This window comes from Odocoileus virginianus, chromosome 4 (genome assembly GCF_023699985.2).
Source record: "Odocoileus virginianus isolate 20LAN1187 ecotype Illinois chromosome 4, Ovbor_1.2, whole genome shotgun sequence".
In the NCBI taxonomy this organism is placed as follows: domain Eukaryota; kingdom Metazoa; phylum Chordata; class Mammalia; order Artiodactyla; family Cervidae; genus Odocoileus; species Odocoileus virginianus.
In genome coordinates this window covers 52,318,755-52,332,337 of record NC_069677.1, presented here as the reverse complement: position 1 = coordinate 52,332,337, position 13,583 = coordinate 52,318,755, and the positions used below count along the sequence as shown (strand labels likewise).

The following is a 13,583-nucleotide window of genomic DNA, read 5'->3' as shown; positions in this document are numbered from 1 at the left end:
ACACGACTTAGTGACTGAACATGCACACACATTGTGATGCTAAGGTAATGAGAATTTTATTCATGGATTCATTAGATATGTACTGAATGTCTAACAAGAGTGGAAACACTGTTAGACTCTGGGGGAATAATTTTGAACAAGGTAGATAGGGTCACCACAATTGTAATACATGTAGCCCAGGAGTTATGGTTATTTACTGACATTTATATTTAAATATAACAGTTCATCCCATAATGATGCTTTTTAAAAAACAGTTAATACCACTATAAAAAGTTTAGGAATCATTTTCTCTTCCTCCCCTTTATCTCCTCTGTGTCTGTGTGCACTCAGTCACGTCCGTCTCTTTGTGACCCTGGCAGGACTGAGGCCTGCCAGGTTCCTCTGTCCATGGAATTTTCCAGGCAATAATATTAGTGGATTGACATTTTCTATACCAGGGGATCTTTCCAACCCAGGGATCGAACCTGCCTCTCTTGCATCTCCTGCATTTGCCAGAGGATTGTTTACCACTGCACCACCTGGGAATACTAATTAAGGACTCCCTTTCCTGAGGCCATGAGTCCCATCAGCCTGGGACAAAAAGGAGACGGAAGGGTAGGAAAACTTTGCAATCCCTTATAAGGAATAGAAGAAAGATAGTCAAAGCAAATAAACATAATCATGCTTCTGAGTTATGCTATATGAGGCAGGCAAAATCAGGAAAACTTTTTGATTGTCTCATAGACTAATGGTTCTGAGTAGGGAAGGGAGCAACTTGCCTCTCAGGGGACACTTGATAATGTCTGTAGACAGTTTTGGTTGTTACATCGGGGCCGGGGTAGTGGGTACATGCTCCTAGCCTTTAGTAGATTGAGGCACAGGGAGAAGCTCCCTGCAACGGAGATTTATCTGGCCCCAAATTTCAATAGTGCCAACGCTGAGAAACTGCCCTAGATAAACATTCTACGAGATAAATTCTGATTATCATGAACTGGCAAATAAAACGCTCCAACTATTAATACTAGTTTACCTAACATATTTATCTCTATGGTATTAAAGTTAAAATATTGATGCAGATTTAATAGAGACTCAATTCTGAAATTGCATCATCATAAAATTAAATTAGAGATTTAGCCCGCAGTCACAAGTGAAAAAGAAAAAGGTACATTTGGAATACATATCAAAATTTTGGGACTATACAGACAAATGTCAATGTCATATAAGCCATATTTACTTGTGTTATACTATTGCAGTCCATCCATGTAAGTAGACCTTCATGGAAACTAAATTACAATTAGAAAAGAACTTCATCAGTATAGAATCAAAATGAAAAAGGTTTATTACTTACCTGAATGCTTAATGTGCATATTTCTGTAAAATACCTATTAAGTAAATCATTTTATTTACCCTCAAGTCATAGTTGTTTTAGCTATTAGAATAGGTGTTAAATATATTCCAAATGAATGACTATAAATAAGCAGTTGCAAAAGGAAACATTAGATAAAATACATAACAAAACATTCTATGTCATTTAGGATGATTTTTTTTAAAATTTTTAATTGGATGAAAGTTGCCTTACAATGTTGTTTTGGTTTCCATTGTACAGTGGGAATCAGTCCTAATTATATATATATATATATATCTTTCCCCTCTTGAGCCTCCTTCCCCTCTCCCCATCCCACCCCTCTGGGCCATCACAGAGCACCAGGCGGGCTCCCTGTGTTATATAGTAGCTTCCCAATAGCTATCCGTTTTACACATGATAGTGTTTATGTGTCAACACTACTTTCTCAATTCGACCCACCCTCTCCTTCCCCCACCGTGTCCACAGGTCCAAGGTGGTTAATCTCAAAATGTCATGGACAATTAGTGGGTTTGTTTTCTCACATAAAAAGAAGTCAAGAAATGATCTAGGTCAAGGGCCCACGGTCCTTCAATCTTTCAGCTTCGCTGTTCTCTACTGTTGGGCCCTGGCCTGAGGCTTGTCTTTTCAAGGTCAAGAGCACCAATACAAAAACACGGTTCTCATATAACAATATAAAGTATCAGAAGGAGAATTTATTTTTTGGTGTCCCTTTTAAAATGAAAGAAAATCTCTTCCTAGTATTTTAAAATATGAACTTTCCTATAGTCTTATCAAGCAGTTAAGTCATATGCCTATTCCTAGACCAGTATTTTTTAAGGTAATGAAATTGTCATGATTGTTCTAGATCAGTGGGTCACAAAGGTTCAGTCTCAGACACCTTTGTTGTTGCCGTTGTTTAGTTATTAAAATTGTACCTGACCCTTCTGTGACCCCATGGACTGTAACCCAGGCCCCACTGTCCATAGGATTTCCCAGGCAAAATACGAGAGTGGATTGCGCTTTCCTTCTCCAGGGGATCTTCCTAACCCAGGGATCAAACCTACATTTCCTGCTTTGGCAGGTGGATTCTTTACCACTGACACTAGGGAAGCCCTCAGTCTCCTTTACCTCCTCTTAAATTCTTGTTAGTGTGGTGTATCTATCAATATTTACCATATTAGAATTTAAAAGAAATTTTAAAATATTTATTTACTAATTGCTCTCAAAATAAGAGTAAACCATTACATATTAAGATAACATATTAAAAACTATTTTATTAAAAAACTATATTAAAACTATATTTTAAAATGTATTTAATGAGGAGCATAGGATTATTGTTCATTTTTGTAAATCTCCTTAATATATGGTTTAATAGAAAATATCTAAATTCTCATGTCTGTTCCAGTATTCAACTTCTGTAATATGTTTTGATTGAATGATATAAAGAAAATCTAGCCTCACAGACATATGTAGCTCTAAAGGGTGGGTACTTAAATAGCTTTTTCAGATAATTATAGCTATTGTTTCTACATACGACAAAATAAGTTTCAGTATCTTAGAGGTTATTTGTAATGTGGAATCTGAAATTTATAATGGAAAAATATTAACAACTAATTTCCTTGAAATGAGAGACCCAGTTGATTTATTATTGAGAAAATATCTGCAAAATACCAATGTCTGAAAACCATAGTTTGCTTGTTAATCATCTTTCAAGTAAAAATGCTGTTCCATGAAAAGATGATTAATTCAACTCTCCAGTCATACAAATGCTTTTCCTCGAACTAATCATTGCGCTTTAGAATGCACCAGAAGTGCTTTATGTTTGTAACAGTAAACTTATTGCATACTAATGGTTTATTTTGTCACAAAGAATGTTAAAATGCCAGGAATTCGAGAATCAAACTTTAATAAAATCAATCATTTGAACTACATCATATAGGAAAGTGAAAGTGAAAGAGGAGAGTGAAAAAGCTGGCTTAAAACTCAGCATTCAGAAAATGAAGATTATGGCATCCAGTCCCGTCACTTCATGGCAAATAGATGGGGAAACAATGGAAACAGTGACAGACTTTATTTTCTTGGGCTCCAAGATCCTTGCAGATGGTGACTGCAGCCCTGAAATTAAAAGATGCTTGCTCCTTAAAGAAAAGCTATGACCAACCTAGACAGCATATTAAAAAGCAGAGGCATTACTTTGCTGACAAACGTCCATCTAGTCAAAGCTATGGTTTTTCCAGTAGTCATGTATGGATGTGAGAGTTGGACTATAACGAAGCTTGAGCACCAAAGAATTGATGCTTTTAAACTGTGGTGGTGGAGTCCCTTAGATTGCAAGATCAAACCAGTCAATTCTAAAGGCAGTCAGTCCTGAATATTCATTGGAAGGACTGATGGTGAAGCTGAAACTCCAATACTTTGGCCACCTGATGTGAAGAACTGAGCCATCTGAAAAGACCCTGATGCTGGGAAAGATTGAAAGCAGGAGAAGGGGACGACAGAGGATGAGTTGGTTGGATGGCATCACCGACTCGATGGACATGAGTCTGAGCAAGCTCTGGGAGTTGGTGATGGACAGGGAAGCCTGGCGTGCTGCAGTCCATGGAGTTGCAAAGAGTCTGACACGACTTGAGTGACTGAACTGAACTGATACAGGAAATTCTTGAGTGAAACTGAGTTTTCTTTTTTATTCTTTTTTAGATATAATTTTATTTACTTATTTATTTTTGCTGTGCTGTCTGTTGCCACGCGGGCTTTTCTCTAGTTGAGGAGAGCAGAGCTACTTTCTAGTTGCGGTGTGCAGGCTTCCCACTGTGGCAGCTTCTCTTGCTGCAGCGCATGGGCTTCAGTAGTCGCCTCCCATGGGCTCAATAGTTGTGATTCCCAAGCTCTAGAGTACAGGCTCAACAGTTGTGGCACATGGGCTTGGATGCTCCATGGTAGGTGGACCAGGGACCAAACCTGTGTCTCCTGCATTGGCAAGCAGATGCCACTGGACTACCATGGAAGCTCTGTTTTCTTGACTACCAGGATCTTTAGTGGTGAACAATAAAATGGTTCCTGGCACAGTGTGGGCCATTGCCTTGCTTTGTGCTGGGGATCTAGCAGTTTTAAAAACCACCACTGCTTTTGCACCATCAATTCATGTGTCAACATAGTGAAAAAGGTAATCAGTGCATTAGTGCTTTTATGAAAATAATTTTGATGTTTTTAAAGTATTCTTATGATATTGATGTCTGTAACACTGGATATGGAAACATCACCTTGGAGACTACTGCTCTAAATTAATTGAGATTCACCCTTGGGATCTAATCCTCCTAGAAGTATATGATCATCCAGTACCTGAACAAACCTGTAATTCTATTAGCAGGAAGTATGACATGATTGATGTGTGGGCCACTCATGTTCTATGTTGTAGTTTTATAACAGATTAAAAAATGGTCTAGTTTATCAAATGAAACTATTGCCTGTCAGATGAATTAAGTCCTTAAATGTGTCTGTGAAGCTATGTAAAAAAGTAGATGAATATTAAAGTGTAATTTGAGAAGGGAAAACATACATAATATAAAGTACGTTTTACATTCTGTTATATTTTTAGTATTCCTGACTTTATTATTTACTAACTGTTGATTTAGGTAAATTAGTTATCCTCTTGTGGTCTCAGGTTCCTATCTTGTAACCTGTTCTACTAGATAATTTTGGGTAAGCATATAGGTTGGTTTGTTTTCCTAGCAAGACAATAAGTTAACCACTCTAACTTAGTGGTTAGAGTAATTATGCTTAAGCTGAAAAATTGGAAGAAATATTTCTCTGACATTATTGGGAGGTATAATGGGGCCACCGTTAGTTACCCTTGACATGCATTCTCTTTGAATTGATCAAAACTTTACCTTCTATTGTGTGCTAATTTTGCATTCATCTGCTGTGAGTGTAAAAATATATTCAACTACTAGATGATTTGCATAATGATTTTCTTTGTCAGTGCATTTAGGGAGAGACTTCCACCTTTAGTTTTATTTGAAATATGTGGTTCAATTTGGTTTTTACTGAGAAGAAATGATGTTTCAGCAAGAGAACAACAGATGACCTTTAAAAATATGATGACAGAGGGACTATATATACTCAATGAAATTTGCATAATTTAATATTCAGAGATGATTTCAAAGGAGAACTCCTAAATCTTCAAATATCTTTAGTTTGCTTTTAAGAGCCCAGGGATGAAGCATTGGGAAGTATATACCAAACAAAATTGTAAGAGGAAATTTTTACTTATGAACCTTTATAGAATCTAGTAAACTGCCCAGCCTTTTCTCTATTCCTTTTATCTGATCAGATTTGTCTTATCCTCTAAAATGCTGATTTGAATCTCTTCTCTTCTATAATGTTTCCTTTAACATTTCCAGGCCTCAGGAATTGAATTCTCCTCTGGATGCCTATAGTCTGTGCCAAGTATTTTAACTATTAATTCCATTGACTTGTTGTCTCATGAGTTTAAAAAAAATTTTTTTTTTGGCTGTGCTGGACCTTAGTTGCTATATGTGGGCCTGCTCTAGTTGTGGCAAGCAGGGGCCACTCTTCACTGTGGTGCCAGGCTACTCATTGTGCAGCTTCCCTTGTTCTGGAGCGCAGGCTTCAGGCACATGGGCTTCAGTCGTTGCAGCTCATGGGTTCTAGAACGTGAGCTTCAGTAGTTGTGGTGTACAGGCTTAGTTGCTCTGCGGCATGGACCAAGGATCGAAACTGTATCCCCTGCACTGGCACCACAGAACCACCAGAGAAGTCCTCGTGACTTTTAATATTGTCGCCTGGATGAGATCAAAGATTTATGGTGAGAAATCATGATGTATAGTTCTTTCATGATTATTCATTGCTTAACACAGTGGTGAGTACATCATTAGGAGTTAGTAAATATTTATTGCTTATTTTTTTAGCTCTATATTATGGAAGAATTCAAAATAATGTAAGGGACCCAAGAATTTATCACTGTCAGGAAGCATTTAACAAGAGGCTTCCTGTGTGCTGTTTTGGATCTGTCAGGAACCGTCTGGCCCTTATTAAGTCCTGAGTATTCAGGAATTAAGAGGAGAGGCACGCCTTTCCCGGGGCTGAGGAATCCAGGCATTTCTCATTACGGTGCTAAGTACCCTCTTCCTTTTTATGAGCCATACGGTAAAAGGTGATTGTTTGCAACTCTCTCTTTGATAGGGATCGTCTTATGTTTTGTAAGTCTGGAATTTTAATCTTTATCTTTGCTGAGAATAACCACCTTGTAAGACAGTATATATGCCCACGCCATGTTGATTAAAACACCTTTGCTCCATCAGAGCTTGGGTCCCCGTGTCTTTCTTTCTGTTCTTTCTGTCTTTCTCTCTCTATTTCTCTATTTCTGGCTAATTCCTTGGAGCGCGGAGGCCCGCTGAGCTCACTTTCTTGCCCGGGCTTCTAAGACCCTCTAGAGAAGGCACACTGCGCCTTCACCCACTCGAGAGGGCGCCCGGCGCCTATGTGCAGCAGCGCCAGCCCTGAGAACAGGGCTCTTGGCTTTCCGCGTAAACCAGGGGATATCGGCCTCTTTCTCTCTTACTTTCTTATCGTCAACTCAGGACCACCAGGTTCCGGTCCATTAAAGGACCAACAATCACCAGTTTTAATAATCAACTTATTACCATTTTTTTTTCATCTTTATCCCTGTACATACCCTATCCCTGAATCATTTTTAATCATATGCCTCACATCTTATCATTTTCAGTATATATCTCTAAACATAAGAATACTTTTAAAGACAAAGGTCACTTTTAAATTACATAGGTAATTATACAGGCGTACCTTGTTTTATTGCACTTCACTTTATTCAGCTTTGCTGATATTGTGATTTTTAAACAAATTGATAGTTTGTGGCAATTCTGCATCAAGTAATTATATTGGTGACATTGTCCCAACAACATTTGCTCATTTATGTCTCTGGGGAACATTTTAGTAATTCTTGGAATATTTCAAAATTTTCATTATTATTATGTTTATTATGGTGATCTGTGATCAGTGATCTTTGATGCTATTTTTTAATTGTTTTGGAATTTTTTAAGCAATAAAGTATTTTTAAGGAAGGTACATACATTAGATATACTCCTTTTGTACAGTTTTTTAGATATACTGTTATTTTTATATATATATATATATACTGTTATTGTACAGTTAGTAGACTAGAGTATAGCATAAACCTAACTTTAATATGCACTGAACCAAATAATTCATGTAACTAACTTAATTGCAATATTTACTTATTGCAGTGGTCTGAAATCAAACCTGCAACACCTCTAATGTACAGTATTTTATTAGTGTTAAAAAATATCCTTAATTGTCTCATTTTGTTTTGTAGCTTGTTAGAATCAGGATCTGCATAAGATTCAAATTCCAATTGACAAGGGGTCTCTTGAGTCTCTAATAATCTCTGGTTATCCTCCTTACATTCTTGTTTTGTTTTTTCTTCTGTGATTTATTTGTTGAAGAAAGGAAATGATCTGTCCAGTGGGATTACCAACACTTAATTTTTGTTGAATGTATTACTGTTGTGTCATTTAATAAGTTTCTTTTTACATTTCCCAAAATGTAAATATGATACTGACTCAAGAACAGATTATAAGAGTAAACAAATAGCAAGTAATGCAACTGAACTAGTAATTTTAAAAAAAATTCTACAAAGAGAAACCTATGTCAGATGGCTTGACTGGTGAATTCTACCAAACATTTAAAGAAGGATCATTACTAATCTTTCACAAGCTTTTTCAAGGAGTTTCAAAGTGGAGGGAATACTTCCCAACTCATTCTCAAAGTTCACAATTTGCCTGATATCAAAATTAGACAAAAAGAAGAAAAGTACAGAATAGTGTATCTCATAAATATAGTTGCCAAAATCCTCAATATTCTAGCAAACCAACCAAGCAAGATACAAAAAGAATTATATACTGTGGCCCAGGAACACAGAGTTGGATTACCATTTCAAAATTGATTAGTATAATATTCCTTATTAATAAAGAACAAAACTGCATGGCCATCAGAGTAGCTGCAGGAAAAAAAAACACTTGACAAAATGTAACACTCTTTCATAATAACGGTATTCAACAAACTAAAAAATATGGGGACTTCGTCTACTAAAAGATATCTATAAAAAATAGCTAGCTTAATGCTGAATGGTAAAAGAGTAAAGACAACAATCAGAAAAGGTTAGAAAATCAAGAAGACAAGAATATCTATTTTTGCCACTTCTGTTTAACATTATGCTAGAGATTATAGCCAAGGCAATTAAGAAAGAAAAAAAGAAAAGAAATAAAAGGTATCTAGACTGGAAAGAAAGGAGTAAAACTATCTCTATTCACAGAAGGGCTGATCTTATATAAAGAAAATCCTGAGTCAAAAAAAGATCATAATGAATAAGCTAGTTCAGTAAGGTTGCAGAATACAAGATCACTATACAAAAATCATTTGTACACTACACAACTGCGTTAAAGAATCTGACATTATTCTCAATGGTGAAAACAGAAAGAATTTCTTCTAAGATCAGGAACAAGACAAGGGTGCCCACTCTCACCACTGTTATTCAACATAGTTCTGGAAGCCCAAGCCATGGCAATCAAGGGAAAAAAAGAAGTGAGTCTAGATTGGAAAATAAGAAGTATAACTCATTGTTTGCAGATAACATGATACTATATAGAAAGCCCTAAAGATGCAATCAGAAAATTATTAGAGCTAATCAATGAACTTAGTAAAGTCACAGGATACAAAATCAATACACAGAAATCCCTTGCATTTATATACATTAACAAAAATCAGAAAGAAAAATATGTAAACAGTCCCATTGCAAAATAAAGAATAAAATAGCTAGGAATACACCTACCTAAGGAGACAAAAAATCCTAAAGGGAATCAGTCCTGAATATTCATTGAAAGGACTGATGCTGAAGCTGAAACTCCAATACTTTGACCAGCTGATGTGAAGAACTGACTCATTGGAAAAGACTTTGATGCTGGGAAAGATTGAAGGTAGGAGGAGAAGGGGACAACAGAGGATGAGATGGTTGGATGGCATCACTGACTCGATGGATATGAGTCTGAGCAAGCTCTGGGTGTTGATGATGGATGGGGAAGCCTGGCATGCTTCAGTCCATGGGATTGCAAAGAGTTGGACATGACTGAGTGATTGAACTGAAGGAGACAAAAGACCCGTATGCAGAAAACTATAAGATGCCAATGAAAGAAATCAAAGATCACACAAACAAATGGAGAGATATATCATGTTCTTGGACTAGGAGAATCAGTGTTGTCAAAATGACTATACTACCCAAAGCAATCTATAGATTCAATGCAATCCCTATCAAATTACCAATGGCATTTTTCACAACACTAAAACAAAAAATTACAAGATTTTTGTAATGGAAACAAAAAAAGATCCCAAATAGCCAAAGCAATATTGAGAAAGAAAATCAGAGCTGGAGGAAGCAACCTTTCTGACTTCAGACTAAACTACAAGGCTGCAGTAACCAAAACAGTATAGTACTGGCATAAAAACAAAAGTATAGATCAATAGAACAAGATAGAAACCCAAAAATAAACGCTTGCACATATGGGCACCTTATCTTTGACAAAGGTGGCAATAATATATGATGGAGAAAGGATAGTCTCTTCAATAAGTGGTGCTGGGAAAACTGGACCACTACATGTAAAAGAATGAAACTAGAACACTTTCTAACACCATATACAAAAATAAACTCAAAATGGATTAAAGGCCTAAATTAAGGCCAGAAGCTGTAAAACTCTTAGAGGAAAACATAGTCAGAACACTCTTTGGTGTAAATTTCAGCAAGATTCTTTCTGATACATCTCCTAGAGTAGTGGAAATAAGAACAAAAAAATTTAAAGACTGAACCTAATTAAACTTAAAAGCTTTTGTACAGCAAAGGAAACTATAAACAAGATGAAAAGACAACCCTCAAAATGGGAGAAGATAATTGAAAATGAAGCAAGTGACAGAGGATTAATCTCCAAAATATACAAGCAGCTGATGCAGCTCATTATCAGAAAAACAAATAGCCCATCAAAAAAAGGGCAGAAGATATAAATAGACATTTCTCCAAAGAACACATATAGATGTCCAATAAACATATGAAAAAATTTTCAATATCACTCATTATTAGAGAAATGCAAATCAAAACTACAATGAGATATCACCTCACGTTAGTCAGATGGCCATCATCAAAAAACCTACAAACAGTAAATGCTGGAGAGGATGTGGAGAAAAGGTAACCATCCTGCACCACTGGTGAAAATGTAAATTGATATAGCCACTATGGAGGACAGTATGGAGATTGCTTAAAAACTAGAAATAAAACCATCATATGACCCAGGAATCCCACTCCTGGACATGTACATGGGAAAAAACCATAATTAAAAAGACTCATGTATCCCAGTGTTCATTGCAGTGCTATTTACAATAGCCAGGATATGGAAGCAACCTAGATGTCCATCGACAGATGATGGATAAAGAAGTTGTGGTACATATATACAATGGAATATTGGTGGTGGTGGTGTTTAATTGCTAAGTCATGTCTGACTCTTTTTTGACCCTATGCACTATAGCCTGCCAGGGTCCTCTGTCTGTGGTATTTGCCAGGCAAAAATACTCGAGTGGGTTGCCATTTCCTTGAGTGAGTGAGTGAGTGAGTGAAGTCGCTCAGTCTTGTCTGACTCTTTGCGACCCCGTGGACTGGAGCCTACCAAGCTCCTCTGTCCATGGAATTCTCCAGGCAAGAATACTTGAGTGGGTTGCCATTTCCTCCTCCAGGGGATCTTCCTGACCCAGGGATCGAACCTGGGTCTCCCGCATTGGAGGCAGATGCTCTAGCCTCTGAGCCACCAGGGAAGACCCTGCCATTTCCTTATCCAGGGTATATTCCAGACCCAGGGATTGAACCCACATCTCCTACATTGGCAGGTGGATTCTTTACCACTGAGCCTCCTGGGAAGCCCAATGGAATATTACTTAGCCATAGAAAGGAATGAATTTGAGTCAGTTGAACTGAGGTGGATGAACCTAGAGCCTGTTATACAGAGTGAAATAAGTCAGAAAGAGAAAAACAAATATTGTATTATTAACACAAATATGTGTAATCTAGAAAAATGGTACTGATGAACCTATTTGGAGGGCAGAAATAGAGATGCAGACATAGAGAACAGACTTGTGGACACAGCAGGGGAAAGAGAGGGTGGGATGAATTGAGAAAGTAGCATTGAAGTGTGTCCATTACCATATATAACTAGTGGGAAGTTGCTGTATAATGCAGGACACTCAAACCAGTGCTCTGTGACTACCTAGAGTGGTGGGATAGGGTGGAGGGTGGGAGGGAGGCTTAAGATGGAGGGCACGTTTGTATATTTATGGCTGATTCACCTTGTATCACTGAAACCAACACAACAGTGTAAAGCAATTGTCCTTCAAATAAAAACTTTTTAAAAATATATAAAAAATGAAAATGAATTTATGAAAGTAATTCCATTTCTAATACAAAAAAAGAATAAAATCGGAATCAACTTAGGTGCAAGGCTTGTATACTAAGAACTACAAAATACTGAATAAAATTAAAGAAGATCTAAACAAATAGAAGAACATCTCTTGGATGTGGAATGGTAGACTTATTATTTGGGCTTCCCTAGTGGCTCAGCTGGTAAAGAATCCGCCTGCAATGCTGGAGACCTGGGTTTGATCCCTGGCTTGGGAAAATCCACTGGAGAAGGGAAAAACTACCCACTCCAGTATCCTGCCCTGGAGAATTCCATGGGCTGTATAGTCCATGGGGTCTCAAAGAGTCGGACACGACTGAGCGACTTTCACTAATATGACAGTGTTCCCCAAACTGACCTACAGCTTTAATGCAATCCCTATGAAAGCTATAGCTTGCTATTTTATTTTTGCATAAATGGAAATTTGATCTTAAAACTCATATGTAAGTACAAGAGACCCAGAATACCCAAAATAATCTTAAAAGAATCATAAAATTAAAGAACACAGTTCCTGATTTCAAAACTTAATACAAAACTACCTTAATTAGGAAAGGGTGGAATGGGCATAAGTGTAGATATGTACATCGATGGAGTAGAATTGAGGGTCTAGAAAAAAGTCCATAGATTTACTGTCAATTGATTTCCAACAAGGGGTCCCAGACCATTCAATGGGGAAAACACAAGTGTTTATTTTTTGTTGTTGTTTGTTTGCTTGACAAATGGGACTGGGACATTTGGAAATCCATATGCAAAACAGTGAAGTTGGAACTATTTCTAACTATACACAAAAATTAACTCAAAATGGATCATATACTTAAATATGAGATAAAACTATAAAACTCTTAGAAGAAAGCATAGAAGTATATCTTCATTATCTTGGGTTAGGCAATGTTTTTTGCTTTTTGTTTTTTTTTCTCAAAAGCAAAGCAACAAAAGAAATAAGTGGGTCAATTAGACGTCATCAAAAAATTTACAAAATCTTTGCATACTGCAAATGATATCATCAAGAAAATACATGCCTCTTCTCCTCCTGTCCCCAATCCCTCCCAGCATCAGGGTCTTTTCCAATGAGTCAACTCTTCGCATGAGGTGGCCAAATTATTGGAGTTTCAGCTTCAGCATCAGTCCTTCCAGTTATTAGGGAAAAGTAAATCTAAACCTTGTGATACCTGCACTTCACATTCATTAGGATGTCTATAACAAAAAAGAACAATAATAGCAAGCCTTGGTGAGGCTGTAGAAAGTTGGAAGAAAATTTACATTCTCATCATTCACTGCTGATGAGAATGTAAAATGGTACAGTCAATTTTCAAAACAGTTTGGCAGTTTCTCAAAATGTTAAATACAGAGTTATACATGAGCCAAAAATTCCAATCCTAAGTGTGTTTGTGTGTGTGTGTGTGTGTGTATGAAAAATACAAAGTATATTTTGTAAATATAAGTATTTACAAAATCTTATACATGAATTTTCATAGATGTACTCTCCATAATAGCCAAAAATGAAAACAATTCAAATGTCCAAGAAGTGATGAGTGGATAGCAAATATGATGTAAAGCTGTCCAACAGTTTAAAAAATGAAGTACTGATACATGCTGTGGCATGGATGAATTTTGAAAGCATTATGCTAAGTGAAAGAGGCCCATTACAAAAGACCACTTATTGGATAATGTCATTTCATATGAGATGTCTAGAAGAGGCAAATCTATAGAGA

At 36.8% G+C, this 13,583-nt stretch overlaps 1 non-coding gene across 1 annotated transcript; it reads right to left on the bottom strand.

Annotated features, from left to right (window-relative positions):
• Positions 1-11,160: 11,160 nt before the first annotated feature.
• Positions 11,161-11,233, bottom strand: TRNAW-CCA (transfer RNA tryptophan (anticodon CCA)). The gene has a single exon. It is a non-coding gene; the product is annotated as a tRNA-Trp (tRNA).
• Positions 11,234-13,583: the final 2,350 nt, after the last annotated feature.